Genomic DNA, 22,230 nt, shown 5'->3' with positions numbered 1-22,230 from the left:
CATCGTTATTTCACCGCGAAAAAAAAAGAAAGAAGAAAAAAAAAAAGAGCTGGCGGCGTCGTCTGTTCTCCAGTTTCTACCTGATGGCCTTCTTTCTTTTTTGCCTGTGTGTGTTCTCGCCGAACTGCTTGCCGTTATTCAAATTGAGCAGGACCGCCTGCCTCATTTGCCGTACTGATTGAGTTGTCTGGTCGCGAGCCCCAAGACTGTACGTCACCAGGCGAAGATGCCTAGTCTCACTAGAACGGTGCATTGCGTCACGGTAGCGCTCCGTGGTGTGGTTCGGCCAATCGATTTGACGAGCTGGGGAAGTGATTAGCGCGAAACGGGTTTGGCGGGTGATTTTGGCGTGAATTTGTACTCGCTGTTTGCGGGACAACACGTACTGAATGCGTAGTCGCACCAGGCTGGATGCTTAAGGAAGGAAACTTGATAGGCTGTTTGTTTGAGGGCGAGTTTGTATTTCATGCAAAAAGATTTTCAGCGCGGGAATGAAAAACAGAAGCATGGACTAGTTGAAGGTGACAAGTCAGGCGCAAACTGCTGAGTTTATTGACGGATATCCAAGCATATATGCAAATTGTTACAAACAACGCACGCGCGCAGGACACCGTAAGCTTTAGCGCTATCAGCTATCTTCTAGCCACGAGCACAATCGAGATACGAAACTGCCATTGCTGTGAGGTTGATCGAGGGTCTACTGTCTTAATTAGGGCCCGATATTTTTATTGTTTCAGCTTTGATGATAACGCTTTGGAAGGACGGACGTTTTCCTTGCTAAAAGAAGTAAGGGAAATATAGAAAGGGGGGGGGGGGGGGGGTGCGCATTATCAATGTACGCTGCCCGTAGAAGTTTGCCATCGAGGCAATCTACGCTTCGTTGTATAAGTGCACCTAACTGGCACACAAATTTCTAGAATACAGTGAATTTACTCACGTTGTAGTTACGTTTTACTCGCTAAACTACGCTGTCGGTCAATATTTTATATGTGGCACATTTGGAAGATTGGCCCACATACACGTAGCGAGAAGGTAAAAAGGTTCAGAGGAAGATGGATTCCTAAATTGATCAACATTGGGGAAACGGTGATATATGATGATGAACCTTTACCATGGCTCGTACCCACTGAGGGAGATAGGCCAACAATCGGGTGGCAGTAGGTAGCTGAAGAAAATTCTTAGCTACCTAATATCTCGCCCTTCTACTTTTTCTGCTTCTTCGTCATCCTTCAACTTATGGCACGTAAAATCTCACCCTGGAGCCGACGTTCCGACAAATGTCTTCGTCAGTGCAACATCAGCGTTCACAGACAGGTTGAGTGAGTGAAATAACTTTATTGAGGTCCAGAGAAGACGCAGGGGACACCCCGCGCCACCCGTCTAGTCCCACGTAGGGACCGGCAAGCCGAGCTTGACAGGTTTCCTGAAAATATGCAGTTGCCACCCCGACGAAGACGACTCACACGTTACCATATCTTCCGCACAATGCCGCCACACAATAGCTAACGCCAATGTTCCTCTCTCGCGCGAAGAGTACGAAAAAGTTCGAAATGCTTTTTTTTTTTTTTCAACTTCCTCTCCTCCTCTGTTTCTTCTGCTTCTACTCAACCTTCTTTTCTTCAACTTCTTCATCATTTTATTCTTATATTCTTCCTATCCTCCTGTTCATGCTTCTCTTGGCTTTTCTTCTTCGAGTTCACCATTTTATTGTTATTAGTATTTTTCGTCCTCTTTTCCTTCGACTTCTTTCTATTGCTATTAATTCTCTTCATTCAGTCCTCCTCATTCTTCGTTTTTTTCGGCTTCAACTCCAGCTTCGTTTTATTCTGATCTTTCGTCATTTTTTTCCTTCTTATTCTCAATGTTCCTCTTCTTCTTCAGCCTTTGCTTTTTGTTATTAGTGCTCCTTTACTCTTCCTGCCCTTCTTTTCCTACTTCATCCTTTTTTTTTTCATTCTCATACTTTATCGTCCTTCTCTTTGTATCATGTCCCGTCCTCTTCCTCCTCAATTCTGCTGCTGTCCCGCCTTGTAGCCGTTAATCTACGAAACAATTGCGGTATCGGCTTTTCTTGAACTGCACCTGCCTTTTTTCTTGCGCCTCCTGCCCGAACGACTAAACGGTGATCGTAGCTTGTACCAGCCGGAACGTTTCAGTGGCCGTAGCGTTCGCCTGACAAACACGCGAGGTGTCGCAGGCTCGTCTCCCGGCCGCGTCCGTGCGTCCAAACATCAACTATCTCACAAAGCGTCGCTTATTGCTACAGGTACCAGCACCTTGTCTAAATGTTTCTTCGCCATTTGCAGCAATCTTGAATAATACTAACGATTAGGAATACTAGCGCAGCCCTTCTTTATTTTCCTTTTTTCTTTCTTTCTATTTTTTTTTCTATCACCGCCGATGCTTCATTGTGGGCAGACTTTTTGAAAAGCCTGTACTCACATTTTAGCGACGGTATAGAACTCCGGCTGTTTCGAAGTAATTATGGCGCTCGCCGCTGTAGCATCCACGTATCGCTCATTTTTGCGTTTCCTTGCTGGAGCTGCTGAAATTTTAACGCTACATTTAAGGGCACCGGGTGTCGCAGAAAATCCGGTGTCGGCGTCCCCTGAGCGAAAATTCCCGTATATAGTTTGGTATACGTGTATGCCACGCCTTTCTATATGGCATGCGCTATGTGCAAGTTACATTGCCACACCATTCTGTCACTAAAGTTGCTCGCGCCTTGTGTTACATTCGTGACAAAGTTATTATCCGGAATTTGGAAAACGACAGCCCACAAACAAATGTCATGAGACACAATACTGACTGCGCAGGCTTTTTATGGTAAATCTTGTTGGACTGAAATATAAAAGTGCGAAACAATAACAGAAACCTGGAAATTATGCAATTCTTTTTTTTCGTGAATAGCGTTCGCCCCCGGCGTTTCCCGGTAAACATTACGGTTACATAAGCTGCAGTTGCCAGGAAGCGTGAAAAGCAATCGAAAATCTTTCAATGCTATCGCGTTCCACTCTGAAGGGCGAAACCTAAGCGTCCTCCAATTTTTTGCATTCATTCACGAAGCCGGCAACGCGATAACATTGTTTAACTGGGGCACAAACGAGAGCATTGTGAGCTTACGTTGAGTAAGCTATCTTTAGTCTTTCAGGTAAGTGACTGATCACGACCAAGGAGGTTAAAGAAAATCTCTTATTTAACCTCATTGATCACGACTAACATTTCATCGTGCGTTAATTTAGCTCCTCTGTTCACGAAGGGACGACGCGCTTGCCGTCGTGAACCGAGTTGCACCATCAGTAATTTAGACGTGCATGCACAGAGGACGGTTGTGCTCAACATTTTTCAATGGGCAGCACGTATTGAACCGATTGATTGGCACGTGCATTGGCAGTCGCATCGCAAACCCCCAAAATTATCTCGGCGATCTACCGCAATCAAGGAATTTCTTAAGTTTCACTACCTGTTTGCTATAAACACCGTATCATCCTGTGGTGTCCTAGATTAAGAACAGGTGACGCCGTGTATAGGGGCTGTAGATATTTCGGTGCTATTCATACGGTGGTATGCATATGTGCGTTATCTATAACATTGTCGTTTTCCACTAAGGATCAAAATCCTGTTGACGTTTATCTCCAATGTCTGCGGACATTTATTTCTAAGGGCTGCTAATTTCCCATGGTACCCTGGACTGCTAGTTCATATCGCAGAGACTACAACTCTTCTGTAAAGCCTTTTGTCCGCAGGATAAATGGCTTAACTCTTTCAACAATGTGTGGAATTCACGCATAATAAATAGCCGTACACTTTCCCCAACATATACGTCTGTGGTGTCCGGCGGACATTTGCCTTCAAAGTCTGTACAATATTTCTCTTGATTCCATCCTAAACTACTATTCATAATGCCGAGACTGCAGGTCGTTTATAAAGGCTTTTTGTCCCCACGATAAATTGCTTGAGGCTTTTAACGACGTGTGGACCTTGCACGTATAAAATGGCCTTGCGCTTTCACCGACATTAGCGACTACGTGTCGTCTAGAGATTCTATGCAGGCAAAGGTGGTCAGAGGTGATAGTGGGGGAGCTGAAATATGGGCAAGTTCTTATAGATTCATCTTGGTGACAAAGTGGTAATAGTCCAAGATGCATGACATGGGCGCTGCTTTCAGTTCTTCATTCCATCATATGTCCATTCCATTCCAGTCCATCCTTTCATATGTCTATACGAGATGACTAAATTGTAACCCCCAGCAACGGTTTCCTCATCGTAACGAGAACTAATCTCGAAGGCCATGGATTTGTATACTGAGTGCCCCAAAGGCTATTGCGGGTGAGGGGGAAGTGCCATGGCCCGGCATAATTCGAATTAGCTACATACATTATATATATATATATATATATATATATATATAGAGAGAGAGAGAGAGAGAGAGAGAGCCTCAAACTCTTTTTATTGGGGTGCCCTGTTGTTGCCCTAGTATGGCGACCGTGAGTGTATGCAAGATAAGCTAGGGAAATCTAGAACATCCTAATGTAACGTATAGCTGGTGTCCAAAACATGGCTGTCATAACGTGTTTCCGGCTCCTGCAATCGCTTTTGGCGCATGCAGCCAGCAAAAGCGTAGCCTCCGAGTTCGTGTTTTTTTACTCTGATGGGGCCGTCGCTGGGCCATGCATTTCAATACCATCAATTTGTCGACAAAGAAAAGCTCGGCAGATATGGAACCGAGTTCGTTACAAACATAGCTGCGCCTTTTAAATATCCAGATAGGGGTTTAATGAAAATAAAGAACGCAAAGTAAAGATGGGCGAAGGCTAGGCTAGCAGTAGATGAAGTAAATCTTGATTAGTTGAAGAAGCATGGTAGGTCACTATTTGTCGCCGGCCCCGCTTCAAAGGAGGTGTTTTAGAGATCATCATCGTCAGATACATATCATATCAGATACGAAGGTGATATATATGCCCGAAGAACATCACCTCAAATGGTCGGGCCGCCGCTTTTGGATGTTGTCGCAGTCCTAGTGCTGCACAGATTTCGCCAGATGGCGCCTTGTATGGCGGGCAGAAAGCGCGTCGTCTGCTCCCAGCGCTCGAGTGGATCGTCGTCTGCTACTCCGTTCCACGCCCTCACCGCCTCGGACAATTAGCTCGCCGGGACCCTTTTCAGGACCCGAACGCCGTTCTTTCTTTTCTTTTCTTTCCATCTTTTTTTTTTTCGTTCTTTCTCGTTTCATTCTTGTGGCCTCTGTCCCCGTCTTTCTTCGGCCTGCGGCACCGTGCTCGCTTCATTAAGTCGTCATTAGGGAACCGGAAGAAAACGCCTATTAGGCGCAGTGGAGTGGATAGAGGAAACCAGTATACTTGGGGTGGAAATAAGTGGGAAAAAAAAAGAAAGAATGAGAAATGAAGGAAGCAACCGGAAGTCCGGGACCGCACGATACGAAAGACAGCCGATGTCGTAGAATGAAGTGGGCGGACGGTTGAAACGCGTCGCCATTCGAAAATGCCTTTGTCGAAGCCACATACAGAATAGAAAAAAAAATTTTTTTTTGGAGGCGCCGAGATCGGCGAAAGGATTGCAACCAGTGTGTTTCACTCTTTGCTGTACTTTTAATGCAATAGCGTTAACGGCCCCGTGTCGCAGAAAATTCGGTGTCGGCGTCGGCGGAAGCGCCGGCGTCGTTGGCGGAAATAACCATGCCGAATTCACATCAACCAGAACCACCCCGACCGGGCAGAGCCCTTCGCGTGGCGCAAGGCGTTAGTGAACAAAAAGATTGAATTTCTCAAAGTAAAATCCGTCAGAAAAATCGTAAAGTACGACTTAACCACAGCCTACTGACGTGATAGCGTCGCATTATAATTTGAGTATACGAGAAAAAAGCCTGATAAGCAGCCAGGGATCTTTGAATGCTATCGCGTTCCACTCTTAAAGGCGAAGCTTAAGCGTCCTCCAAATTTTTTGGTGTCATTAATATGGAGTTGCCCATTTGTGGGCCCTTGAGATCGTTTAATAATTACAGAAGCTCCTCGCGCACTTCATTTTTTATTGCGATGCTTGCAATTTCATTCGTAGTCCTCTTTCATTCATGTCCTTTTCTTTACCTTTTTTTATGGAACCACATACGCTTAGCTCTGAATGCCGAAGTGTCATGCGTGTTGAATGCTGAAGTGTCAAGTGTCATCCGCGGTCAGCCTGACCCGCGCCTTGCAACCTGCCTCTTGGTTCACGCCACAGTCATGTCTCGCTTTCTTTAAGGTGAAACCTATTCGCATTAACCCCCAGAGAGCCCGACGTATCAGTTTTCCATACGGCATCTGATGTCTCAAAAATGCTGATGTGGATAGCTCAGAAAACGAATTACCAAAAGAAAAAAAAAAACTATTCAAACATTTCCCATATCCCTAACCTTAACTTTTAAATAGAAATAACATTTCACCGTTTTTATAATTATATTTTTTGTACGAATGTTTTCTCCGTGGCCAAAAATGAACTTCATGAAGTCGTGCCAACTTTACTTGCAAAATGTAACGTCGTTCTGGCTGTACAGTTTACTTATACAGCTGAACCCGGATTTATCGAACCCGCATATAACGAAGGATTGTGTATAACGAACATCATAAGATCCCCTTGAAAAATTTTGTATAAAATATTTATTTGATATTTCGAATGACCTATATATCGAGTTTTTTGTGATCCCTTTCAGATTCGATACATATCTGGGTTTGACTGTATTTTACTGTCATTTTGTTTGTCTTGAAGACTTAACAAGAAACAGCAGTGGCGCCTTGTGGAAGTGGTGGGCCGCAGTTTGAGATAAGAAAATTAAAAATTAAATTATGGGGTTTTACGTGCCAAAACCAGTTCTGATTATGAGGCACGCCGTAGTGGGGGACTCCGGAAATTTGGACCACCTGGGGTTCTTTAACGTGCACCTAAATCTAAGTACACGGGTGTTTTCGCATTTCGCCCCCATCGAAATGCGGCCGCCGTGGCCGGGATTCGATCCCGCGACCTCGTGCTCAGCAGCCCAACACCATAGCCACTGAGCAACCACGGCGGGTATTTGAGATACGAAAGACGGCTATTTGGTGGCGAAGGGGGCCGTTGAATGGGCTTTCTCCGTATTCCCTCTCGTTCATCGGAGGTATCATCATTGTCATGTTCATTGTAATTATGTTTTGCGCGCGAATGTTGCGTTGTCGCTCGCGTCTGTCCCCACCTACTTACGCCTCGATGCCGAAACCGCGGTTGACTTGCCCGCCTTGGCGTCGCCGTTGCGGATGTCGTATGGACTGCTATATATCCTTCGTAGAACCTTCCAGTATTGGTCGTTTGAAAGCGACGCTAGATGAACTATATATATATAAGTTGAATCGTATTAGTAAATTACAATACAATACCAACAAAGCATTGCAAATCATTGGAAAGAGGCTCGAGAACAAGCTCAGGGCCGCGCAAAGAGCAATGGAACGAAAAATGTTAGGCCTAACGTTAAGAGACGGGAAGAGAGCGGTGTGGATCAGAGAGCAAACGGCGATAGCAGATATTCTAGTTGACATTAAGAGGAAAGAAGTGGAGCTGGGCAGGTCATGTAATGCGTAGGGTAGATAACCGGTGGGCCATCAGAGTTACAGAACGGGTACCAAGAGTATGGAAGCGCGGTCGAGGAAGGCATAAAAGTAGGGGGGCTGATGAAGTTAGGGAATTTGTAGGTGCAAGTTGGAATCAGCTAGCGCAAGACAGGGGTAATTGGAGATCACAGGTAGAGGCCGTCGTCCTGCAGTGGACATAAAATATAGGCTGATGATTATGATTCTGATGATAATTTTTTACTTTTATTTATTTACACATACTGAAGCCCAATACAGGGCTATAGCAGGAGTGGGAACTTTATACGTACATTACTATACATTACATATTAAAAACATACACATACATAAAAAAATGAAAAAAGGAAGCGCTTTACATTTTAGCGAGGTGCTTACCAGTGGTAGCTATAAAATCTTTTAGTGACAGTGAACGAATGTTTCTGGGTAATGATAATGATGACAATGATGATGAGGCTGATGATTAAGAAAGCCAGTCTTAATTTAAGAGGAAGCCTGACAAGGAATAAAAGAACGCAGAAAACGAAAACCAGGCGGCGACACCGTCTTTTTGTTTCCGCACCAGTTCGCCGTGACGTCATAAATTGGGATGGCGTCTGCTAGGTCCCAGTTCAGCCTTTTTGTGGTAAACATCGTCTATACCTCGTATTCTGAAGAATGCAAATACTGAACTCAGCAATTTTCGATAACATTTATTACTCCACAACGGCCGAAATACAAAATAATTACATGGATATTCGTGACGTCACACCGAGGCACCGTCGCTGGCGTTAAGATGCGAAATTTGTAAATGAAAATTAAAGTTTGCTGATAATTTTATTTTTAATAATCCTCATACTGCGCGATTGACGAAAAAATCAACTTACGAAGTCATACTTTATTAGTTTAAAAACTCATTTAGTGTCTCTCTGTAGCGTTCCCTTCAACGATCGTCGTTCGTTGCGTTCCGTCCCTTTGTGACGCCACTAAACGCACGCTATTTTCCATAATCAGTCCCGTTCTCCAGAAATCCGCGTTCTCTCGGAATGGCCTGTCACGACTCGCGACGCTTTGTTTACGTGGGGCCGCGAGACATTAAAAAAAAAAAGGAATTCGACACTGCGACGCCTCGCGTTCGGCGTCGCCCATTCGCGCGCACGGTGCCAGCCGAGAAGCTTACGTAACGAAGCGCCCACCACGCTTTTCCCCCACGCCCACTTCAAGCCGGCTTCTCCGCGTGACGCGACGTCGCTATCGCCTCTCACGCGTCTGCTATACCTCTGCGTCCAAATTAATCCCGGCCGACGTCGACTCTTCCCCCCTCGTCTACCGACGCCAAGTTTTTCCAGCAGCCCGCCTCGTCTCCAAAGTCGCCATACCTGTCCAGGGCGCAGTGTCGTAATCACAGTCAGGGCCGAACTCGTTTCAAGCTGTGGCCCCAGTGTCCTCGTTTCCCGCTGCGACAATGTAACCCTCTCCCTCCGCTCGTCAACCTTATTTCTCCTTTCTCTCTCTTTCTCTCTCTCTCTCACCTTTGCACCGAGTGCAGTGCTCGGGTTCTTCTCTGCGCCTTATATTACGTTTCGGGCTCCCCTTCTCCAACGTCACCAAAAGCGCTCGCTCTCCGCTTCACCTAACTGCCCGTGTCCTCGTGTTTGTCCCGCTTTCTAAGTTTTGCTCACTCCTCCTCGCAAATCGTTCCTTCGCTCATTTGTGTAGCGAGTGCACTGCTTGAGAGGCCCTTCATTTTCCTTCTCGATTTCGTGATCTTATGCTGTTCTTCTCTTCTTTCTTTATTGGAAGAAAGGTGAAGGTGCTGCAGGGGGAGAGGCGGAGCTTCTTTTCTATATCGCAGGCTCGGATTTGTCTGCTTCTGATTTCCTGCAGTCCTTCTTCGCTTCTTTCACATTTCACCCTCACCCTCGTTTTCTCTCTCCTTCCCCCCATTCTTTCACCCCCATTATTTCTTTCCCGCTGTGTTTCTTGTCGTGTTTTTCTGTTCCTTTAACTCGCTATCTTGTTCTGTTTTGCTCGCGCCTACCGCACTGCTTCCATCCGAGAGTGGAAGAGGGGCTGGGGTCGGGCTGCCGCGGGTTTGAGCCCTGTGGAAGGAGCGCGCGCGCCCCCGGTCCAAATAAAGGTTCGTCGACGTCTTCTCGCGCGGCACAGGGGGGAAAGGGGAACCGTGAAAGAAGGGAAGGGAACGCTCCGAGTGCGGGACGTCGGAAGAGAAAAAAAACCCGGTGTGGCGACGAAAGAGCGGCAAACAAAACAAAAAGGAAGAAAGTGGCAGCGAAGGTTGCGGAGCTGGGTTGAGACTGGGAAGGAGGGGAGGGGGAGGGGAGGGGGGGTGGCAGTGGTGGACTCGGCTGTTCTAGGCCGCCGCCGCGGGAGACACCAGCCAAACAGCGCACCATGCCAAGAGCAAGGAACCGGTGCGGTCGAGCGGCAGGATCCTGGAGGGCTGTGTGAGAGAGGAGGAGATGCAGTATGGAGGCTAGAGAAACGGGGGAAGGGGCGGGGAAGAGGGAAGGGCGGTGACGTTGTTGGAATGCGTGTGCCTTCCTCCTTTTTTTTTGCCCGACTCCTTTGCCGAGCCTCGCGACCAACGTTGGCAAACTGCGCGAGGCAGCAGCGCGCTGCAGCGTTCGCGGGGTCCTCTTCCTCAACTCCGTCTCTGTTCGTCTTTTCTCTGCTTTTCTTTTGTTTTATGTTCGCGTCGTTATGTTCTTTCGTTCCTGTTACTATTTTGGGGCGTCACTGTTTCGGCGCCCCTTTCTTCCCGACTCTCCGGGCAACGTTGCGCGTTGGTATTTCTTGAAATAAAAAAAAAGGGTGTGATGCATTTTTTATCTTGTTTATTTTGTCTTATACTTTCATCCTTGCGGATCTCTTTCCTTTCTTTTTAACCTGTAATACATTGGTTTCTTTTTATGTTTATTGCTTTTTATTGAACTAGCTTTTATTTCTTGATTTTTGGCTGCGTTTTGCGTTTTTCTTTCTTCTTTCTTGGCCGGCAGTTGCCCTGCTCTAAGTTCGCTCGTGTGCACTCTCCCACGCCGCCCTTCCTCGTAATTTCCTCCGTTCATCCTATACGACCCCGTCTAGCGCAGTTCTTGAACCGTTAGGCTTCCTTTTTATTCCTTCCTACCTCTCCTTAAGTCTTTTCCTTCTAAGAAAATCCTTTTTTTATGTTTCTCGTTTCATTTTAATTTTTTCAGCCATTAAAGATCATTCTCGTCAACGTTTATCTCGCCGCTATCTCTTCGCCCGTCATCCACCAGCCTCCCACTGTCTCTTGCTAACTTTTTATCTCAGAGACCTCTAACGTAACAATGTTCCCAGACAGACGCGCGAGAGCATGACAGATCGTGAGAGGCAGCACTATGCCGTCACCGTCTCGAAATAAAACCAGCAACGTCTTCGCGCCTTGTCGAAGTCGTAACATAGCTCTAAATAAGCAATTCTCGTAAAAACAAAAAGATAAAGAAGCAAAAATGGAGTTAGCGAATGTCGAGCTAAGGCTCCTCGCGTATAGGTAGTCCCTGACGTAACGCCATAGTTCCTAATTTTTACGTCTCCAGCGCGCTTCCCCCATCTCTCCTTTTCTCATACCGTCGTACTCGGTGAGTCGGGAGCCGAGAAAACCGTGAATGCACCTGACGAGGTGCGAGGGGAACAAAAAGCAAAACTTCTTCTCTTTCTTTTTTTTTTCTTTTCTCTCTTTCCTGGTCGTGCGTACGCACGCATGCCACGCAGTACCACCAAGCAGGAGTGCAAAGTCCTGTAAGCCGGGTTTGGTAGACGGCACTCCACGAGAGGGTTGGCGTGTTTACGCGCGCGCTACCCGATGGGGTGCCGTACGCACGCCTTCTCCCAGAGCAACAGGACGAACGAACTCAAAAACACTTCATAAATTGAAGAGGCAGGATGCTTCCAGCGTTTCCTTTCTTGCTTAGTTCTTTCGTCGCGGTGTGGCGAAATTCCCTTAAGACCTTCTCGCGCCTTTTTTTTTATCACACGTCGGGTGTTTAACGCGGCCTGCTCTGCCGAAATCCTAGGAACGTGCCCCGAGTACGCTTCTGGGATATCTCAGTTGGTTGCGCCGCTTATCGCGTTTGTCTGTTTCTGCGTTTCTTTGTTTGCTGTGCGCACGCGCGTGCGTGCGTGCGTGTAGGTTCTTTGTGCATGTAAGTAGGTTCTTCACCTGGATAATTTCCACCTCTTGTTTGTGGTCTCGTCTCAAAAGCAACCTAATGCGACTCAATATCGCGCTCATCTTTAACTGAGGTGTAAGCGCAGTTGTCTCCATGTCTCCCCAAAATGTTTATTGTTCTCCAGAAAAATTGATATGCGCTTGTGGGCAATGGTTCCTTTCTTGTTGTAGTTCGTGTTACAATACATCAGTTTTTTTTGCAGCGAAGGTGTTACCCTCTAGTTGGTCGGGATTTATCCTTGGCCGCGTGCTCACACAAAAATGTGGGACAACCTCGGAAACTGTGCAAAAAAGCTGGAAGCGCCGTGTGCTGCTTCTCCAGGAGACAACAAAAGATGTCGTCAGGTGACATCATCGACAATGACGTCACTAAGTGACGTCACATTTGGCGTGATGACGTCATCACGTCATCAGGCAATATCGTCATGTGAAGATGCCGCTATCACGTAACATTACGTTTGACGCGATGATACCATCAGGCGACGTTTGGCATGATGATGTAATCACGTTACGTCATCATGTCGAACGTGACGTCATCACTTGGTCACGTGGGTTTTGGTACCATCGGATGTTAACACCGGATCTGTTGCTTCGTAGGTGATATAATGCTAGCGCAATTATAAAGAATGGCCCCCTCAGCAGTGACGGTTTTCGGCAGCTTCTCTGGACATGCACTTCCGCAGGGCCTGAATGGCGAATCAGTGTTTAGAGCGATAGCTCTACTACTTCAGGTACAAACCAAGAAAACGCCTGGTTCCGTAAATCTGACCTTCAAGCTCAGCCAAGGTCAAACTAGGACTTATCTGGCAACCATCGACGGCTGCTGCGTGCGCCGCGTGGGCGCCCTTATCTTCAAAGCGATCTGCGACGTGTACAGAGTGCGCCGAGTGCTGGCAGCTTCGTACGCGCTGTGCTTTCGACGCTTAGACGCAGCATGAAGGTCAATTCGCTCGCTGCTGCTGCCGCGTCGAGCAGCGTCTGCGTGTTGTCTTGTGGCGCAATTGTAGATGCGGTAGGTTGCTGCCGGCGCCGAGCAGCGTCTGAGTCCTTTCACAAAGCAAGCAAAACCGTGCTATCGCTCGGCGAACTTGGTTTCACCGCGTTCAGCCACGGCAATTCTTTGCGCAGCCGTCCTTGTTCTTGAAACACTGGCTTTAAGCGAAAGCTTTCTTCGGCGTACACGCCCAGATTTTCCCGATCGTGGCTGCTGAGTACTGCCTCTGCCTTCCTGAATAGCGCATACATAAAAAAAAATGTGGTTGATCCCTCTTATATAGGAATCGGTATAGAACACGAAAGTGAAACGTGTCTTCACAGAAGTAGTGTAATGTTTATTGCACATTGATATATACTGTCTATTGGTGTTTTGTGGCTAAAGCGCCCTTAGGCGTTGATGCACCCACGCTGACGCCTGGTGGCACGTCTCCTCCATCACGACTACCAACGTCGATGACCATGAGCAACCGTCGTGCATATAGAAGCTGCACTACGCTGCACACGCTAGCACAACGCGAAAGACGAAGCACGTAACTGACACACTAATACAACGCGCAAGACAAAGCACGTAACTGAATCGTCACCGAGTCAAATCAGCGCGTACAGCGCGTCGTAATTGCAGCCTCCGCGATCAACTTCAGAAACATTTTCAGAGCTAATTGCGGAGGCCACGCTCCGCTGTGCTGAGTACGGTGAACGCCACCTAGGTGGCGTTGGTAGTGCTTCTTGATGCCAGCGTCCCTTCGAATGCTGGCATCGAGGCGTCGTAGTGCTGAGACCACCGAAGCGTTCACTGTCGGTGCGCGTTAGTGTCATAATGCAGTACTTCTCTTTTCTGCTCGTAGGCGGCGGCACCGCCCCGAGCAAGAGCGCGGGTACACGGAGGAGTGTTAGATATATAAGGCGCGTCTGTGTAGCTCTCTGCAAATGCGTTGTGGCGCAATGGGTTAAACGCTCGGCGATCTATCGTCGCGGACCGAGAGGTCGTGGGTTCGATTTCCAAATTTTGCATGTTTGTGGAACTTTTTCTTCTGGTTTCTTTCTTTGTATTATGTTCGTGTACATTGTAAGCTGACGTATTTCCGTGACGGAAATACGTCAGTGAAGTCTTGGTGGACCCCGGCATAAAACACTTTCGTGTTAAAAAGAAGGAAAGAAAAGGGTTACGTTTTTGATAGTGGGGTGAAAGCTCGGCCTCACAAGCACAGCAGGCCGATGCTCTAACCTTTAGGCCACAAATCCCGCGCGTACTTCTATCTATTCCAACCCCAACTACCTCTTTGTGGTGATCGCCACTTGTGTCACAATTCAGAGCAAGGGTGCGCGAAAAAGACATGCGAGCGCTCCAGTTTCCTTCACGCCAAATAGGCAGGAATGGAATTTATAGCATCTGATTAACCGCTTTACGGATGCTTCGCTTCACGCGGATTCTAAAGTATGCGTTGGATCGGCGTTTCTTACTTTCTTTTTTTTCTTTTTTTTTTTGGTCATACGTGCAGAATCGTGTAAAGCCTCTTCGCACCTCTATCTCGTAAATTTGAAACGTATTTTCCGTTGGAGTTTATTGACCTGTCTTTTGACTTCCTTTTTTTTTTAACATTTCCTCCCTCTTGTTTCTGCTCGTTGCAGGTAAGATTCCTCGACTGTGGACGGGCAACTGTGGGGGACCGGTGTCGCTGTTTCTCTCGCAGGTATGCTTCTCTGTTTGCGCACGCGCAAAAATATTTGTTCAGTGCATTTCCCTCGGAGATATTCGCGAACAGGAGCCGACGGACGCGCGCCTCAAACTCCATGGCAAGACGAGAAATGGCGAAATTGAGTCTTCCGAAAATGACAGAGTCCGTGCGCCTCCGTCGATACGCAATATCGTGCAGTTTATTTATTTATTTATTTTATATTCATTTATTTGATACATGCTTAGCACTTGCGGGTATTACAGCATTGAGGTTACTATGAAAAATCTTATCAAGAAATAAAGTGTGGCGACAATTATTATTATTTACAATATGGAGAAGGTTAGGTGAAATTATATTCAGTCTCCCTAGGGATCTCACAAAAAAGGGGGAAAAAACGCTATCACAATACGTCATTTCTAAAAAGAAACTTACGCTCTTTCAGTGCACAGTGATGTCTTTTTGAGGTGTACGATAACGACCTAACCTATTCGTCTTTGTCGAGTCCAGTTTGAGAGTCATAAACATTGTGAAAAAATTTTAGTCATAGACTTCGTCGACGTCTTTTTTTTTCTTTCTTTTAAGCCACGATAATTTATTTTTCCTTTCTGCCATGCTTAATTTTCTGTTATAATTACCAAGAATAAATCTGACAGCTCTGTTCTGAACTGCTTCAAGCTTATCGGTGATATTGGCCTAGTAAAGATCCCAACACGAGAGAAATACAATTGCTTTTTTAACGTACGCTGTAACTGGCTATAAACATGCAGGGTACGTAATAATTCCAGAACCTTTATCTTGATCTCTGTACATCGTCTGCGTTCGGGCTAGGCACAACATAAACTCTATGGTTTACTTGCATCCATACGTCCCCTCATGGATTACACAAAAGTGTCTTAAAAAACCGCGCAGTTATCGACCTTCATGCACTTGCCTGCTTGTATCTTGAGAAAAATTTATATGCTCGCTGATGTTCTCGAAAGTCCCACGCGTTGCTTCTTGAGCAGCGCTTGTAATTTTTGGGGAAAAAAAGTGGCTAGGTCGCGCTCCAGAGCCCTCCATTTTCATTACAAAGACGCTAAGCAATGATGATAATGAAGCATTGCTCGGGAAATAACTTGATTCTTTTCTGTCTAGAAGGCTTTATTATTTTCTAAATCATAAATTTAACTTACTTATCGCGATCGGCAGGTCAACGGTCGGAATGTGAAAAGAGAAATAGTTGCCGATTTTATGGACCGGTGTCAGATCGCAAATCCTAGAAAAGCCGCTTTAATAGACTCATACGGTTCGCTAATGCGCTCTTTGATACGTCTTTAAAATAACCGACTAGTGGAGACGCATATATCGACCTTGGGATTACATGGAGCCGGGGCATTTACCTTTGCCAAAGTCCCCGGAGTAATTTCACCACGGCAATTTGCTGGCTATTTACATCACACAAAGGTAACTGAGAAAGTCCCTAAGACTCCGAAAAGGCAGACCTGTCTCGAACGTTAATGAAAATTTGCTAAATTTAGCCGCTTTCTCGCTCAGTTTCCAATGCTGTTCATGAAGTTACGTCTGCGTTTACGCTGTCTTTGTCGACAGATATTCCCCGCTGTCAAGCGTCATGTAAGCATGCGTTGAAGACTACCATCGTAACGTATGTTTAACCCGAGCTAGAATACGAATTTTGCGCACTATAAAAAAATCAACGGTCGGAGCAATCAGTTTCCTGTAAAGCGTGCTTTGTGCCTAACAGCTGTGTCATGCGACGAAGCATTCGACATTTCTCACGGCTGATGCAGCGAATGTGCGTTATGGGTTTGGCTCACTTATAGTCTTAAGCTCGCGGTCCATGGCATCGTTCATACGCATTTATTATTATTATTATTATTATTATTATTATTATTATTATTATTATTATTATTATTATTATTATTATTATTATTATTATTATTATTATTATTATTATTATTATTTGCATATCCCGGCGTTTTGACGGCACATTTCGTTTTGCTTTGTTGGACGCTTAAGGCATAGAATGAGCTGACTTCGAATGGATTTCCTCATGGATGAGTCATTGTTCTCAAGTCATCGTAGCCTCCAAAGAACTAAGAGTGCTTCCGTGCTGAAAAGAATTTCACGTTTATCACTTGTGTTGAACTTGTATGCCACGAGCAAGTACGTTTGAATAAATGTAGACGTTATCGGAAATGCTTTGTATCGCAGTAAGCCGCTCCCGTGACGCGACCGCTCTCTTTTGCCTTAGCTTCTACATCAGGACAGGACAGTTTTATTTTATTTTTCTTTATATTTCTTTTTATTATTACAATTCTTTTAAGTGTGCATGCTTGGGTCTTTATCGATTTCTTCTCTCGCTCTCTCTCTCTCTTTGACACATTACAGTCCTCGACGGCACATTATTTGGTTCTCTTCGTAACAGCCCCTTTCTTTTGACGAGTATTGCCTGCCGTTTTATCGCGATAGCTTCAATTAACGCTTAACCGATATAATACTGTTGCCTGCGGTATCGGTTTTTTTTTTTTTTTTGAGAACTTTTGTACTGGCCAGTACTTTTATTGTTATACTCCTCTTTTTTTTTGTGTGTGTGGTTGCGTGGTTTCATTACAACCACAGCTCTTACTCTCCGCCAGTTTGCAGGCCTTTTGTATGCCTCACATTTTATATGCGTTTATATGCGTTATCGTTTTTCCTATATCGCCATGTGTTAGGGTTTTCTTTTATTTTCTTTGAACTTACAGTACCTAAAGCTTTCTCGGCGAAATGAGTCGACCTGTATTTCGTAGCTTTTGGGAAGAGCTCGGTGTGTCCGGCAGTCGCATACCTAAGGAACGCTCCTTATTTATATCATTTTAACTTTGTTTAAGGCCTTAAAGGACGCGTGGACAAAAGTAGATGCAATCGCCGGGCATGGCCGTATGCATCTGCTGTCGCTTCTGCCGTCGATTTTTTTTTACCAGTGTTACGCGTCAAAGACTTGCATAGTGGACACTTGGGTCTGTCTGTATTTGCATGTATGTATGTATGTATGTATGTATGTATGTATGTATGTATGTATGTATGTATGTATGTATGTATGTATGTATGTATTGTTCGCATATACCAATAGAGGCTGGAAATGGGAATACCAGGCTGCGTTTTGAGGCTGCGGAGATATTCAGCGTTTTGTCAGATCCCTTGGGCCGTAAACTTTCTTGGTCGATAGTACGTCTGTCTGTCTCTCTCTCTCTCTCTCTCTCTCTCTCTCTCTCTCTCTCTCTCTCTTTGTGCGTGCGTGTGCGTGCGTGCGTGCGCGCGTGCAAGCGCGTTTGTGTGTGTGCGTGTGTTTGCGCGAGCGCGCACGTTTCCTACACTCGAACGCAACAGTAAGTTCTTGATGGCTGTAAACAGAGGCAGAGACTTAGAGATAAAGACTAAAGAGCAAGCAATCGACACTTAGCTTAAAAGGGGTGCAGGTGACGACGTTATAGTATTGACTCTGCTTCGCGCGTCGACAGCGTCGTAGAAAAGGAAAAATTTTTTTAAAAAGAAAAGCGCTAATGGCGCGGCTTCGCTTTTATCAACTCCAAAGAGTAGACTAATGACGCGCAGAAGTGAGCAAAAAAAAGAAAAATGGTGCTTGTAGTCGGAGCGTGTAAGAAAGAGAGAGTTGACGACGGCCATTGTCCATCGTTTGAGTTCCCGAGTTCCTCGGCGTGCAAGCAGGCAAAGGATCGTGTCCTAGAACACGCTCTCGAACATTTTTCGTCCTCTCTTCTTCTCGAACGTTGTCGAACGAAATGGCCTCCCTCCCCCTCCGTCTTTCTTTCTTGTCTGTTTTTTTTTCTTATTTCAGACACAAGGAAATTCAGCTTTTTTGAAGCTAACCGCCCGAGAACTCTTTTCTTTTTGACTGCGTGTTGTTTAATCAGCTGAAGCATGTGGGAGCGCCTCTTGCGACACGAAGTGAACAAAGAAGGCATAAAGGAATAAAGAAAGGAACAGATCGAGGCAGGGTGGTGTGAAGCGTTAGGAGAGCCCTGGAGAGAGGCTACTTCGAGAATACGTCTCACTAAAGAAGCGCACTGCCGGGCGCGGCCGCCGTTACGATGAAAGAACACATTCTTGCGTGGTAAAAGCCGCGCGCCATCTATCAGAATTTGCGTGAAACACCATTAAGAGGAGAATTCAAACTACCCCCCCCCCCCCCCCCAAATCATCTGTTCCTGTTTTGGTGGGGTTTTCTTTTTATTTATTATTTTATTTTTTTGTCTCGTTCAAAGAGTACTTCACACCGTTTTTGTTACTTTTTTTTTCGTTTCGTTTCGTTTCTACGAGGAAAATAAATTACGGACTAGTGCCAGACGATAGGTACACACAAGAAAGCGCCAGTGCTCGAACGCCATACAAGATGGGTTTGAAGCGAGAAAATTACGGCGCAGCTATGCGCTTTATTTTCTTTTATGCGTCGTACTTCTTTTTTTCTTTTTTTTTTTTTTTTGTGAGGGGGACAGCGGAGCTGAAGAATCGCGCGAGCACACTGTTCTCGAAGATGGGCGGTTTCTGTCTTCTCTCCTGGTTACTTTAATTTTAGTCTTTTTTTTTTTCATCTTATTGAACTCTGGCTGTATTGGCGCCCTGTTTTCTCTTTTTCTTTTCTCTCTTTCTTTCTTTTTTTTTTTTTTTTTTTCAGAGTCGAGTACGTGTATCCGTCATCTTATCTTGTTCCTACTGGCTTCCGGTTCTCGTGTTCTCGGTTTTATCTATGCGGGTTGGCTTTAGGCGAAAATTTTCCCTTCTTTCGTCTTTTTTTTTTTGCAGGTTTTCTTTTTCCTTCTTTCTTTCCATCGTACCTTGATTCCTACCTTCCCTCAGGCTGCCTCACGTTTCCTCATATTCGTGGTTAATTGCGCAGGGACCGCCGTGTAGTCCCCGAGCTCGCTCGTATTCTACGAGGGTGTGGAGTAATCGCTCGTCTTGTCCTCTCTGATTTTTGCTCTTTCTGCTTTTTTTTTATATCTTTGGTTAAACTTTTTTTTTTGTACTCAATCCTCCTTCAGCGTTGTGTGCCCAAAGCGCCGAAGAGAATATTTGGAGATGACGTCACGCGGACCTGCACTTCCATTTTAGAGTAGTTTTAGGGCGAGATAAAGCCGAACAAAAAAAAATCGTTAAAAAAAATGACAACTTGCGCCTTCGTTTTTGTGGAGATAGAACTTGATAACACAGCTTCCTTTATGGTTTTTTTTTTTTTCGTCTGCACCATTTTTTTAAGTACTTTAGGATGTCCGAAGTTTCTTCTGCCTAAAAACATAGCCGAACGAGGGAACAAGAACATAGTAACCTCCATTATCGGACCTGCTGTGGAAATGATTGCGTAAGCTGCTTCCAAATATATATATATATATATATATATATATATATATATATAAATGGGTTCGCGGGCAACAGCACACATTCAGGCACGGACAGTAGTCCAGGCTAGAAATGGCAAATATAATATTTGTTGCTTAATTTACCCGCAGCCTCCCTAATTTTTTTTTATACAACTTCCAAAACTAGAGCTTAAACTGCCATTTGATGCCTTGTCTGAACCATGTCGGCGGACAGCACATGGCGAGAACGGTGAAGTTTTTGTTTTCATAACCGCATACAGAGACGTATATTTATTGATTTTTTATTGATTTTTTGTTAATATTTTTGCGCAGACTTCGTCGCCAGGAAAAGATAGACGCTTCATCTTGCTTCACGACCGGGCGTTACTCTCCGTTCACTTGCTTCTCGAATAGTACTCTGAATTTTTAGTTTTCATTTGTAGCAATTAACGGCCGATATGGAATATTCGTGCTTAAAAACAAGAACTCAGTTAGAAATGATTGGCAATTATTAGCAAAGTCAGCGGTAGCTTTCTGGAATCCGCTGCGTTACCTTCGTACTTTCTTCCTTTATCGGTATAACGCCATAACAGTGCAGTTAAACTCCAGTTAAGCTATAGCTGACTTTGATAATCATCGGCAATGATTCCTACCTGACTTTCTTTGCTCATTTCTGCTTGAAGGGAAGATGCCGCTCTTCTTCCTCACTCATGTACACTGCGAGTTCCTTGTCAGCAAGCTTCTGTTCACACTCCTTGCGTCAACCTCCTCGCGGCGTATACCGACGACTAGGGGCTTGTGTGCAAAGTTTCTTCTCTTGTATATCTGCAGGAGCAAGTGTGCGTTTAGGAGGCATTTTCAAATGCCTCTTAAAGCACAAGTGCACGACACATACGAGACCCTTACAGGAGCGCTTCCTGCAATTCTGTGAAATTTCGGTTGAGTTTCTGTATGGTTTCTGTAGCCTTCAATAAATTTACACTTATTACAAAATCAGTCGAATTTCAGCGCTAAATTTTCAACGCGAAAATACCTTTAGGGAAAATCATAAAGACCGTTTAATATCGTACGCTCTTTCATTAGGAGATATGTGTGCTGTTGTATCGGCCTTTGATTGCGCGGCCTCTGGGATCGGCTCCCGTTGCGAGCCACATTAAAACACCCTTGCGAAGGCGCATGTCGCGCACTGGTGTCAGGTATCGGACCAACTTGTCAACGCCGTTTTATTGCATAGCCTCCGGGATCGGCCCAGTTTGCTCGGCGATTCAACCACCACCAGCATCCGCAGCCACGCCAAACATTGGGCACGTTGACAAAGACAGCTTTTCTTTGCTCGAAACCAGCAGCGTTTGACTCGGTGTCCCGTGCTATACCCGTACTGACGGCCACGCGCTCCGATTATTCGTCGTCTAATTCGTCGACGCTATCCTGCAATGTCTATGACGACGTGCTGCTACTGAGGGGCTGGCACCGCAGGCATGTGTCGAAAGAGCGTCGCCGGTGTTGATTGCGGCACTAGCGAGTGTCGAAATCACGAAGCTGTCACGAGAGGAATACAAATTTGAGAGAGTGAGAGAGAGTAAAAGGTAAAGGAAAGACAGGGAGGTTAACCAGAGGTTATCTCCGGTTGGCTACCCTGTACTGCAGGAGGGGTAAAGGGATGCGAAAGGAGAGGGAGAGAAAAATAAGTAACAGTAAAGAATAAAAAAAGGAAGGAAAGAAAGCAAAGAAAATCACACACGCACACACAACAAATTTGAAGCGGTCAGCTAGGCTGTAGGGGTGGACAGAGGCGAACCTCGCCCAGAGCCAGCATTTCGTCAAAGCGATGAGTCTTCCTCGTGGGAACAGCGGGGTTGATATGACATTGATGAGAATCGTCGCTCTCTCAATCCAGGCAAAAGCCTGCCAGTCAAACGTTGCGCGTTATGCTCGAAACACAGCGGCCGTTTTGGCAATTTTCACGCGTTTATAAGTTATTGACGGAAAATTACCCGGCACAGCTTGTTGGGGGAAGGAACTGGTAACGAGCCTCCAACCTGTGGTCGATGTGGTGAGAGGCTGACCGTCCTCCACGTCCTCTTGGAATGTCGGGAAGCCGAAAGAGAAAGAAAGAAACATTTTCCTCTCGCATATCGCTGTAGTGTCCCTCTACATCCCGCTATGTTTCTTGGTAAAGAACCGCTTTTTAACACCTAAGCAATCCTCGCTTTCTTGACCGATGTCCTACATGTTATAAGCCCAATATATTTGTAGCGCATCCTCTCTCCAGATGAAGCCGCCGTGGTAGTAGTTCACTATGGCACATGCCTCCAGGCCCTTGTGGTTCAAGGGCTTTGCTTAGGCAGCACTGCTTCTTGCCAATTATTGCATCTGACATATTTCGTATATCGTAT

The 22,230-nt window shown here is 45.6% G+C and overlaps 1 long non-coding RNA gene across 1 annotated transcript in view; it reads left to right on the top strand.

Moving 5' to 3' along the window:
- LOC125940884 (uncharacterized) overlaps positions 1–22,230 on the top strand; it is a 186,299-nt gene that overhangs the window by 52,320 nt on the left and 111,749 nt on the right. Inside the window, exon 2 of the long non-coding RNA XR_007464058.1 lies at positions 14,431–14,492. This is a non-coding gene — a long non-coding RNA (uncharacterized LOC125940884). The remainder of the gene's footprint in view (positions 1–14,430; positions 14,493–22,230) is intronic.

The sequence above is a fragment of the Dermacentor silvarum genome, chromosome 10, assembly GCF_013339745.2.
Source record: "Dermacentor silvarum isolate Dsil-2018 chromosome 10, BIME_Dsil_1.4, whole genome shotgun sequence".
Classification (NCBI taxonomy): Eukaryota; Metazoa; Arthropoda; class Arachnida; order Ixodida; family Ixodidae; genus Dermacentor; species Dermacentor silvarum.
The sequence above is the reverse complement of the archived record's forward strand: the minus strand, read 5'-3'. Positions and strand labels throughout refer to the sequence as shown.